At 36.9% G+C, this 12,419-nt stretch overlaps 1 protein-coding gene across 7 annotated transcripts in view; it reads left to right on the top strand.

Moving 5' to 3' along the window:
* Nucleotides 1–12,419, top strand: part of Ndae1 (Na[+]-driven anion exchanger 1) — an 81,816-nt gene that overhangs the window by 34,893 nt on the left and 34,504 nt on the right. The gene's annotated exons all lie outside the window — the stretch shown is intronic.

The raw sequence follows: 12,419 nt of genomic DNA, 5'->3' as shown, positions 1-12,419 counted from the left end.
AAAGTATAATTTCACTACTAGAAAATAAATAGCTTGAAAATTTCAATCCAATCTTTTTTAGTGGAATATATACGTTTCACTTTTGGCCACTGACCTGGACTTTTATGAAAAAGTTGACTTTTTTGTTCAAATCCTTGAGATTTTAATTACAACTTATAGGCTAGTATCCAAAGCATCACCTGAGGCCCAAGTCATCGAACGCCTTTTAATGCCATTAATTTAAGTGGACGGGTTACAATGCGTAGGAGGATGGTGGCCAGCCCTTCATGCCACCTAGAAGCAACAAACACAAGGAGAACGCCGTGTTGTGTACAAATTTCATTGGAAGAACCTTTACACTGAACGTTTTACGGGCGGGGGGAAGACAATTTCCAAATTTCCCCCTTCCGACGGCAGCAGGCGCTAAAACGCCTAACCAATAAAAACTGAACACAAGAAAATCCACGACTTTTGACGGGTTGCGTTCTTCTTGTGTGGGGTGCTGTGTTTCTTGCTCCTAGATGCCACGTAAGCCAAAATCTTCAGACACTCACTATTACCGTTAAACTCAACAAGTTTTTTTTTATGAAAAGAGGAAACCAAATAACTGCGAGGTAAACCCTTTAATCAGTGCGGAGAGAACTTGCCAACTCAGTACCAAAAGCTGGGATCGAAAGTGCTAACCACTCCGCCACCCCACCGTGCATTTGAAGATGAAATTTGAATTTTACTGATTCGAAATAGTTATACTATTTCTGTGACAAAACAAACTTCTGTTGGTTCCTTTGTTTGGCCTGAAAAATATATAGCTTTAATGGACAATTATATAATTTTTCACGCAGTTGGACAGATCATCCGTATTTATTTACAAATTCGTCGATGAAATATTTAATTACATTGCGGCGGTAAATTCCCAAGAGATATTAAAATAATTGGAATCACATGACGTCCAGGCGAGGGACGCGTTTCAGGGAGTTAGGTCCTTTCGGCCAACGGCGTTAATTAAAAACGGTTTTAATAGAAATGCAGTCTCAAGTAGACATTTAAACGAGTTTCCCTTAGCAACGGAATTAGCAGGGAGAGATGGCCAAGCGCTAATGGCTCGATTATGTGCAATATTCAAGGACGACGAAATCGATACTCTTCTAATGAAGTTTCCGTCACTCAAAGAGCCTATCACTGCATTTCTAGTAAGTGGACTTTTAAGGTTCCAGTGAAGTCACCCATAAGGAAATGCAAAATATAAAAAGATTTAATAACCTTGTTCCAAACATAAAATTATCGATTTTGAATCTCTGGTATTTGCACCTGGAAGAATACTCTTTATTGGTGTATAAAATTGATCCCAAAGTTTTATTCAAAATTGGTCAAATCCAAATTCGAATTCGATCGAAAATTGCTATCCAAATTGCGTTATATTTGATCCATTTATAATGAAATTCCACTTTATTCCGATTTGGTGAAAATGATTTGATGCAAACAGAATTGGATTCAAACTGGACGTGTCTCGATTCCAAATGGATCCAAATTTGGACATTGGATCGAGTCCTTTTCTTACGCCTCGAGGTCGAAGTCTATATTCTTGATAATGTTTAATGAAGAGGAAATTATCGAGTCGATGTAATTCTCCATCATTTTAGAATTTTCGTCATGTTTCGATCATTTAATAATTCAAGGACGTGACTTGATAAAACTAGAGTTTTTATATCGCTGATTATACTGGGATTTTCGTCGTGCTAAATTCCTTTCGCGTGCACCACCAAAGAATTCGGTTGAAGCCACGACGGAAGAGCGGCAGAACCTTCATTCCTCGTCAGATTTCATACTTTCATCAAACATCAAATGGTCTAAGTGGCTCTAAAAACTCAATATCCATCAATAAAAATTCCGAAAAGAAACCAAGATGGTATCCAGCTTTTGGAGGGGCTGTAACTCTTCTCTATCCCCGCCATGAACTTTATTGGGAATCGTTGGGACGAGTTGAATGGGCGACGCGGCATCGCCGCCCACGCCGCAGTTACCCTTATACCATTCCGCAACATTCTCGGCAAATTAAGCTTTTCAAAAGAGCAAATCCGATATTCTATATTTGGCGTTTTCCAACCAAGTGACTCTCCTCCCACCCGATCCGGTGGCTCCGCCGCTCCGGCAGATTCAGTTGAGGCCTTCGCGCCCGGAATCGAGGCCAGCCTGGCCTCTCTACGATCGCGTACCGCCTTCATCGTCGGCAATTGTTTCCCGTTACCAAGACAACGGCCTCCTCAAATCTCTCTCTCATTTCTTCAACTAGCTCTTCCGCTTCCCAGATTCGCGATTCTAGTGTTTTCAGCCGGCCTCTTTCCCCGGCATTCTACGCCACAGACGAAACAACCCGGCTTCGCGGACTAGCGACTGCCGCGACATTTCGGGACGCGTTTCATTAATCCAAAATTCTACACCTACTTAAAGGGGAACGGCCAAGCTTTTCCAAATATCGCCTTATTTGCGTATCAAAAGATCAACAAGACGTTCAATATACTTATACGTACCATATTTTGTCTTGAAAAAATAGTTTTTGGCGCCAAAAGTTGAAACGCAAAATAACGCCAAGTATTTGGGTTTGAACTTTCGCCAGCGCCAGAACGACCTTAGTGAGCGATTTGCGAACTATCCTAACTTATGAAATTGCGCAATTTAGGCTTAGGTCTCGTATAACTGGAACCAGCCACGCGTGCAAAATAAAATCTTTCGCGTCTTCAGCAGCGCGCGCTTTCGTATTTATTTTCAATTTTAATCAAGCAAGGAGTGTCTCACCGATTTCTCACCAGGTGTCGCGGTGGACGTGCGCTTTTCGATTTCCCGAAAGTTTTTTATTTTATTAAAAATTAAAGGCTTAATATTTTTTGACGCGGTTTTCGCCATAAATATAAGTTTTTAACGGGCTATAGGGCTATATAACTGGATAAAGCTTGAATGGCGCCAGGCGACGTTCGGTTGCGGCTTAAGGCGAAGGCGGGGGTGCCCCTAATACCGCGTGGCGCCATCCTCCGACGACCCGTTGTAAGGAAAACCCACGTCGATGACGGAATTCGACGAATCGTTTTATTCGAGCCTTGTTAACAATTTTTCTTTGACGCGACGCTTGTTCACTAGGTGGCGTGTCGATAAGTTAGACGAATTCGGCCGACTCGTTGCGAAAGTTCAGATTTCATTCCGGCAAAGGGCGCAGACGCGATGGCCTCTGCCGATGACGTCGGCAGGCCCCGAATAAATCTTCCGAAGTGGCCGTTCGTTTATTAGAGTTCCCCCGCAGCGCCGTTATCCGAACGTTTTTCGTAATTTAATTCCAATTCCTTTGGTATCGAGCTGTTATTCCCACCTATTGACCGGTTAACTAAGCCTTATTTGTTATCGTCACTGCCCAATCTACGTCGCCTTAAACACGACAGACTCTCTTGTCACATTCATTGTGTCCACAATTTAAGCTGCGAATTATATAACGCGTCTTTTATTATATTGCTAATGTTATTCGCTTGAATACATCATATAATGAGTTTCTTCAACTATTACACCGAAAACAAAGTTTATAAATAACCAAAGATAATCTAGAACTCCGTATCCTAGATTCGAAATGACTGCCTCGCGGGTTGTCAATAGCGTTTACCCACTTCCTGCCGGAACTCTGAAAACACTAGCTACATAGTTACCATAGTAACTAACTATAGATAGGACCAACTTTGATGACGCGCTGTTGGCCGTGATAGGACTATGGCAGCTAGGAGCAACGAACACAAGGATAACGCAGCTAGATTTAAACCCGCTAGATGGCAGTGTTGTGTACAAATTTCATTGGACGAACCTTTAAGCTGAACGTTTTACGGAAAAGGGGAAGACAATATTCGAATTTTCCCCTTCTGACGGCAGCAGGCGCTAAAGCGTCTCACCAATGAAAAATGACGGGTTGCGTTCTCTTCGTGTGGGGTGCTGTGTTTGTCGCTCCTATAGATGGCAAGGACCGATGGATGCCAATTTTTCGGAGTTCACGTTCCGGAAGTGGAAAGCTCAGAATTCGAATCTAGGGTACGGAGCAGGGCTGGACATAAGGATATTTTTTTAAAGTAGTCAGCCTGACTTACCTTCTATCTTAATTTATTTTAGTATAAAATAATTTCCATCGAGTTTCCTCACCTTTTATATGTTTTAAAACCCTTTCCTTAAATTTGAGCCTTGAAACTGTAAGAGTAAACCCAGAAAATTTTAAATTGTAAAGGAGTACGCGTGTTTAGTTCAGAATTATGTATATTCTAATGAAAATATTTAAAATGAATTTTAAAATCGGCCGCCATGGATATAAAATAGGGCTGTGGGATAAAAAATTCGAAAGAAAAAGACACATACTACGAGCTGAGTTATTTTGCCTGATCAGGCACCATATTTTTGAAACGCGTATTTCTGGCATTGATTTTCAATGCTATAGACGCAGTGCTTCCACATGCGGGGAATTTTTCCTTTTTCCGGAATTTTTCAACCACGCTAAAAGGGAATAATGCAATTTAAGATGGATAACGGGAAAAGCGGGGGAAAACGGCCTTTCGCGGATTAAAATGAGGGAAAAGTGTTCTTTGCACGGGAAGAAAGGGAATTTTTAGCTTTTCGGATACCATTGCCTGTTTTAGTCTACTCTAATTGTATATTTATTCCATGGATAATTGGATATGTTATGAGTCACAGATGTAAAAAATATTTTTAATACGTTCCTAAAATGCTGGTCATTTTGATAGTATTGAAAGTCACGATCTAAATATCCATATGTAACTTTTGAGGATATGTTTTTGCAAAATTATTCAAATTTAAGTAATTTTGTAATAAATAAAACCTTAAATTTTAATTCGTTTTCAGAATTAATCTAAATATCTATATAAATTAGTAGAGGTATATAAAATGGGAATTTCTATGTCAAAAACGCGAAAAACGGGATTTTTCATTTAATGAAATTATCGCAAGAGGAAAATTTTAAATATCAAATGTGGATGCCCTGTATAGACGTCTCCTATGCTGTCGTAACTGGATCCTGCAGTTTTGTGTTTCAAACTACTACACGCAAAATGTTATAATCATAATTAATACGCTGTTTTATATGTTAAATTAAAATTTCGTATAAATACATAAGAAAATTGTCTGTTAACTTTAATAACATTGTTGATTAAATTGATTGCAATCACTTTTATTGATGACTTTTTCACTAGTTTAGTTTCTATAATGAGTTTCAGCAATTTAAATGCGATAATTTTACACGTAATCCTTTACAATTTAAAATTTTCTCAGTTTACTGTTACAGTTTCAACGCTCAAATTTAAGGAAATGGTTATAAAAGTTGAGGAAAATCGATGGAAATTATTTTAGAAATATATTTTGCTTTTTAAAATAATTCCAAAAAATAACTCTTAAATTCTAAAACATTTCCAATATCTGTGCCTTCATAGATCCCAACTACTCCCTCTTAAATCAACCTTCCAACTGCTTTGATAAAACCTTTTTTATTTTAAAAACAATAAGGACAGCCAACATTTTGCATTAATTTAAGATCGAGATTCTGAATCAGAACTTGTATGAGATGCAGTGGACTCTCTGCACTCTTGATTTTCTACAAGCTCTAGAAGCATGTTGTGTGTGTGTTTTTTTTAAACAAAATGGGAATGATGAATTTATGATACGGTGTATTCGCCATTATTTATGAATATTTAGGTAAATTTTCCACTAGTCAAATTGACTAGTGAGACCCCAGATTTCGATTGATTTTAGTAGTCAGAGCATTTATTTTAGTAGTCATATGCCGTGACTAGTGCCTTATGTCCAACGGAGTTCTATATTGTCTTTGGATACCAGCCTCCTACGCCTTAAGGGTTAAGGCAAAAGAAGTCGCCAAATGACTTGGACGTAGGGCGGTGCCTTGGGTATTAGCCTAGCAGATAATTATTATTATGTACACAACCACTGTGTGTCGGGAAATTCACGTGAATTTAAATCCGCGTCGAGCCAGCGAAACATTAATAGCCTATAGTATAGTTGGACCTCTGGATTTACACTCATCTAATTTAACGACCTTCAATCGTTTCAAGGACGACCAAACCTTGAATTTCCCTAATTCTTTGATAAAAAAAATGAACGCGCTATTGCCGATATTGTCCACAATCTTTCGTAATTTTCCTCCCAAAAGTCTGAAAATGAACTTGAACACAGAGGCCCCAGAGGTCCTATAACTCCTATAAAATCCTATATTTTCAAAAATGTCTTATAACATCCTAAATTTTTTGCAAAATCCCCAAAAGATCCTATAAAATCCTATAATTTTGAAATATTTCCCATTTTAAATCCCGCCACTAGATTTAACTATAGGATACATTCCTATACAAAGTCATTCTACAGGGTTCATACAAACATGGAAATCAGTGAAAACCTGGAAATATCAGTGAAATTTATTTAAAGCAAAAAAGTCAGGGAAATGGAAAATTTTCCGGAAAATTCAGGGAAATCAGGGAAAATAATTATGAGAACTCCAAATTATGTGCAATTTGTTTTAGTATTACTGAAATTATTACTTAGTATTGAATTAATACGTTCAATCTTGACTATATTATATTAGAAAGTGTAACAGTAATGCTTTTAACATTTTAGAGACCCCTATTGTTTTAAAAAGTACACCTGGAAAATATTCAAAACTACTCTGGAAAACCTGGAAATATCAGGGAAAATGGTTTTTAAAATTTTGTATGAACCCTGTTCTAGTCTATACTTTTGTTATTGATAACATGGTTAGCTACTGGTATATATATTTGAGATAAAATGGTAAAATATTTTATATTTTTTAAGTGAAAATCTCAAAGATTCATTTCATTAAATATAGATTTTGTTTTTAAATGCATAAAGTTAGTAAATGAAATACCATATATAGTCCTATAAAATAATATAATTTTGAAAAATAGTCCTATAAAATATTATAATTTTGAAAAATAGTCCTATAAAATAATATAATTTTGAAAAATAGTCGTATAAAATAATATAATTTTGAAAAATAGTCCTATAAAATAATATAATTTGGAAAAATAGTCCTATAAAATAATATAATTTGGAAAAATAGTCCTATAAAATAATATAATTTTGAAAAATAGTCCTATAAAATAATATAATTTTGAAAATTAGTACTATAAAGTCCTATATTTTTAGAAATGTAATCTTATTTTTCGTATAAATAAATTGAAGATTTGAGTGGGGTCCCTGTGTTCATTGAGCGGCCTAGGGGTGCTAAGAAGTTCAGAGTGAAGATTAGAATAAAAAGGGGCCGATAATTCCGCGCTGAGGGTGAAAGTGCCCTAAACTATAAACACTCGATCCCATTTGCTATATACCCAAGCGGCGAGATCTGGTCTAGTCGGTTTCGTAGTGTAAAAGCTCTTCCAATATGGTGGAAATAAGACTAAACCGCGCCGCGGATAAGAATAAAATGCTCGTAAAAAAGCGAGAGAGATGGAAAGTGTATGTCCGGGATGCTGGGCTCTCGGGCAACATTATCGACCCGGAGATTCCGTGTTCCTCGTCGTTTCGGCGTTATCCGCAAAGCGCGTCACGTCCAGATCAACCGGGATTTTGCAGATACTAAAATAATAGAAGGTTTAAGGGCCCCGTTAAGCGCCAGAATTATCGTCTAAGCCGCCCATTCTCGCAGACTTTTTGTTGTTCGAACCGGACGACGCTGACGATGGTAAATCGATCCGAGGGACCCCTGACGGAACTATTCTACTCGGAGACTTTCCCCGTTGCTGACCGCGCCGATTCTTTTGTGGCCTCTGAGGCAGCGGTTTCTCGGCGCCCTGGTAATCACGTTTCGTCCAGCACGCATCCACTTGCTCCGGTTATTCCGACGTTTTCCACGTCACGGCACGTCACCCGGCGCTTTACCCATTGAGAGTAAAAAACGCCCCTAAAATGGCGGCCATTTCCGAAGCTACGGAGTGATATTACTGTGGTACGGAATCATTTAGTGTCTATAGTCCTATAGACCCATGATGAAAGTTGGGGGGCCGAAAATTAACATTTTTACCTGGCAACTCAGCATTTGGACGGACCATCCGTTTCCTTACTTCCGCCCGTATATTTCAATGGCGGTCACATGGTTCAAAACGTCACAAACAGGATGTTCCGTCCAGAGGTCTCACTTAAGCCTCGTCTGCGGCCCCTCTTTTGTTATGGGTCTATTCACACGAGCCAACATTTTTGTTCAACTAGGTTGGGGTTCGTAAAAAACGTTGCCTATTCGAATATTTAAATTAAAATAATAATCAGCTAGGCTAATACCCAAGGCACCATCAAGCGACTTTTAAAGTCATTAATTCCGGTGGCCGGGTTACAATGCGTACATTTTCTCGTATTAACCAGAGGATAAAATTACTTGTAATTCTTTTAAAAAATACGAGGGGCTAACCACTTCCCGTAATCGGTGTACACTCTAACTGTAATAATTACGTAATATTCTGTAATCATTTGTACTCATTCGTAATCCTGTAATCATTATGAAATCACGCGTACTCATCTGTAATCACATGTAATCATTTGTAATAGCGCGTAATCATCTGTATTCATTGGAATTCTCCCGTACTCAATTACTCATCTGTAACAATTTTAGAGTTTTGAGTTGCCTGTGTACTCATCGTAATCATTCTGTACTCATCGTAATCATTCTGTACTCATCGTAATAATTCTGTACTCATCGTAATCATTCTGTACTCATCGTAATCATGTTTACTCATTACGTAATCATGTTTACTCATTGCGTAATCATGTTTACTCATCTGTACTCATTAATGATTACGTAATTGGTGTACAGGCCAATTATTACTGGTTAGCCCCTCGAAAAAATACTCCTACTATAAAATGAGTCAATTGATATTAATATAGGTGAGCAACGGACTTGCAAATAGTAGTATTTTTGACGGGGACCCTTGACCCCCCTTCATGTCTATTTTTGATGAGGGTCACTGACTCGTGAGGAAGTTAAAATTAAATTAATATATGCAGAAACGACAGGAAATGCATGTAGTTCATGATATATCGTAAAATTTGCTAAAACGTTTTTCATTTAAATTGGGGGTCTTGATGACCCTCGATCCCTCTTATTATGAGAGTCATTGACATCCGGACTGCCCCTAATTTCAAGTTTAATATTTTCATCGAAAACACATTGTTTGTCAACACGGGTCGCAAATCGAGTCGCTTCGTCTGAAATGAGAAAAAAATGTCCACAACGCAACGTGTTGGCCACAAAAACGGTCTGTTTTTGTGACCTAGGCTTGGCTAATCATTTTGTACACATCTTTACCATTGAACGAAACTAAAATATAATATTAATATGAAATACCTTTATTAATGTAAATTGACATATTTTGTTGTATCAAAGGTATTTTTCAACAATTACTAACTTGGCAACGTTTAGTGGATCTCAGGTCGAAAACTGTGCTTACCCACAAAGGCGGTCAAAAACATTGGCACGTGCGAATAAGTCTTAAGTTTTGTTCAATAAAATGGATGTAAATATTTGAAACTAAGCCTCGGTCATAAGAACATGGCCAACAAAAGCGTTGGTGTGCAAATGATTTCTGCATTCACAAAGTGTTGACTCGCTGAATAGTTCTTAAGTTCTGCTTGAAAATGTTGGCTCACTGAATAGACCTTATATTCTGCTTGACAATGTTGACTCGCTGAAAGTCCTTAAGTTATGCTTGAAAATGTTGGCTCACTGAATAGACCTTATATTCTGCTTGACAATGTTGACTCGCTGAATAGACCTTAAGTTCTGCTTGACAATGTTGTCTCACTGAATAGTCCTTAAGTTCTGCTTGAAAATGTTGGCTCACTGAAAAGACCATAAATTCTGCTTGACAATGTTGACTCGCTGAATAGTCCTTAAGGTATGCTTGAAAATGTTGGCTCACTGAATAGACCTTAAATTCTGCTTGACAATGTTGACTCGCTGAATAGTCCTTAAGTTCGGCTTGAAAATGTTGTCTCGTTGAATAGTCCTTAAGTTATGCTTGAAAATGTTGTCTCGCTGAATAGTCCTTAAGTTCTGCTTGAAAATGTTGTCTCGCTGAATAGTCCTTAAGTTCTGCTTGAAAATGCTGTCTTGCTGAATAGACCTTAAGAATTGCTTGAAAATGTTGACTCGCTGAATAGTCCTTACGTTCTGCTTAAAAATAAGGCACATTTAATGGAATTATTGCTAATCGTCTCAATGTTAATCTGTTGAAATTCAAATTACTGGCTCTTTTTTTTATATTTACAATGTGGTGTCGGCCCGAGGCCCTAGACACCAAAAAATTACTGGCTCTACTCCAGTCTGTTCGAGATAAATCCTCGACATTACGTAAAATCTAAATTAACTATAGTAAAAAAGCATTGTTTTTTTTCATGATATAGCTCATGCGCTTTGTAATCAAGACGTTTTACGCGCTATTGTTTGTTTCGGTGAAAATTTAGATATTTTTCAGGCCGTATGTTTGTGTATGCTTTTTCCCGCTTAATTATTGTTATTCGAGGGAAACCTTGAATTTCTTTCCCTTTATATTTAAATCATAATTTTACCTCCCGGACCATTATGACCGTAATTCGTAACGTATTTATGATCGGTTTGTCGAGATAACCTAAGTCGCAATGTGTTTTTATTGTAAAATAAACTAATTTTTCCTGTACAGATTATACCCGCAAAATAGCCAATATTTTACGGTGGATGGATTGATATTTCAAGTCAGTAGCGAACAGTGTTCTTGAGACCCTAAATTTTGGAATAATTTCCACGAAAGATAAAGTGGAAATATTTTAACATATTATGGTTCAGTACACTGTACGATTGACTATAATATAAGAACGGAAGCTTCGCGACCCCTGGGGGCGGAACTTGCTTCCGTGAAGAATAATCTAAAAACCGCCGACGGTAATGGATAGTACACCATCAGATTAGTCGAGTTGGACATTTTCAGCTTCTTAGGTATATTCACTCTCTGCATAGACGAAATAACAGTGAAATTAAATAACTTTCGGCCATGTTAAGAAGTATCATCTAGAATTTTTAATTAGCAATTTCAAGAACGCTGCCGCTAATTGGTTGATATACGCGCAAATTCAAAATGTTAAGAAGTATCATCTAGAATTTTTAATTAACAATTTCAAGAACGCTGCCGCTAATTGGTTGATATACGCGCAAATTCAAAATTATCGTATTTAAAGAAAACTAAACTCCTTGTCAGAAATTCCCGCAAAACATTAAAATTTGGTCAAGAAAAAGTATAATCATACGAACTTATTTCGGTTATACTAGTTGGCAATTTCTTAAAAAACTATCATTGTCAGAAACATTCCCAAGTATAGTTAGTGATAAATAAAATTAATTTTAATAACGGATGTTTTTATAAGTAGGCTCTCGGTTCCGTGTTGTTATGTAAAATCGAATCACAAATGGATTTAAATTCCAAAAATATTTTTCAAATTATTTTTCTAAAATTTATCTCGTTTTTGCCCTTCAAGACGACAGAAAAAACATCATTATCCCAAAATATACTTTTGTAACAATATGTGAAATTAAAATTTTATTTTATAAGAATGATGTTTAAAATGATAAAGTTCTGCCATTTAGTATAACTCAAATTTACTTTTCTATTGTTTTATTTGTCTTTTACCTTTTTTAGCCAAAATAGTGCGGCTTTGGGCTATTTTTTGCTAATTCATTTATAAACTAAAATAAATCTTTTGAGAATAGGATTATAATTGGCGGGTGGCGGGAAGTTTGAATTAGACAATTTCTTTCGATATGCTAGAATAAGATAATAATTGGCGGGATGTTTGAATTAGATAATTTCATTCGATATGTTATAATAGGAATATTTTTCGACGTTGTAAATTAATTATGTTGGATTATTATTGCACGTCGTAAGACATCGAAGGTAGCTTAACTATTTAACCTATGATACTTTGCGTCGATATGAAACTAATATTCCGGCTGGGCCGACTTGTTCCATTTACCTTCACGGAAGCTAGTTTCTCAGCCAGGGGTCGCGGGGCTTCGGTTCTTGTATTACAGTGAATTGTACAGTATACTGAACCATAATGTGTAAAAAAAATCAACATTATCTTTCGTGGAATATATTTCAAAATTAGGGTCTCTGGTGCGTACACTAGACTTAATTTGGAATGAATAATTTTCAAATAGCAGCCAGGCGGAAAATTAGTAGATATTTTACTGAAAGTCATACAGGTGGACTAAAGACTAGTGTTTGTCAAAATAGAGCCGACGGAAAAAATCAAAATACTGTTTATACAATTATTAGCGTTAACTAAATTGAGCATGTAGGTTTCGACTTTGTAATAGAATTTCGTTGATTTAAATAATATAATTGCTTGCTAATGGCAATTTA

The sequence above is a fragment of the Leiobunum rupestre genome, chromosome 4, assembly GCF_980474605.1.
Source record: "Leiobunum rupestre chromosome 4, qqLeiRupe1.1.hap1, whole genome shotgun sequence".
Classification (NCBI taxonomy): Eukaryota; Metazoa; Arthropoda; class Arachnida; order Opiliones; family Sclerosomatidae; genus Leiobunum; species Leiobunum rupestre.
The sequence above is the reverse complement of the archived record's forward strand: the minus strand, read 5'-3'. Positions and strand labels throughout refer to the sequence as shown.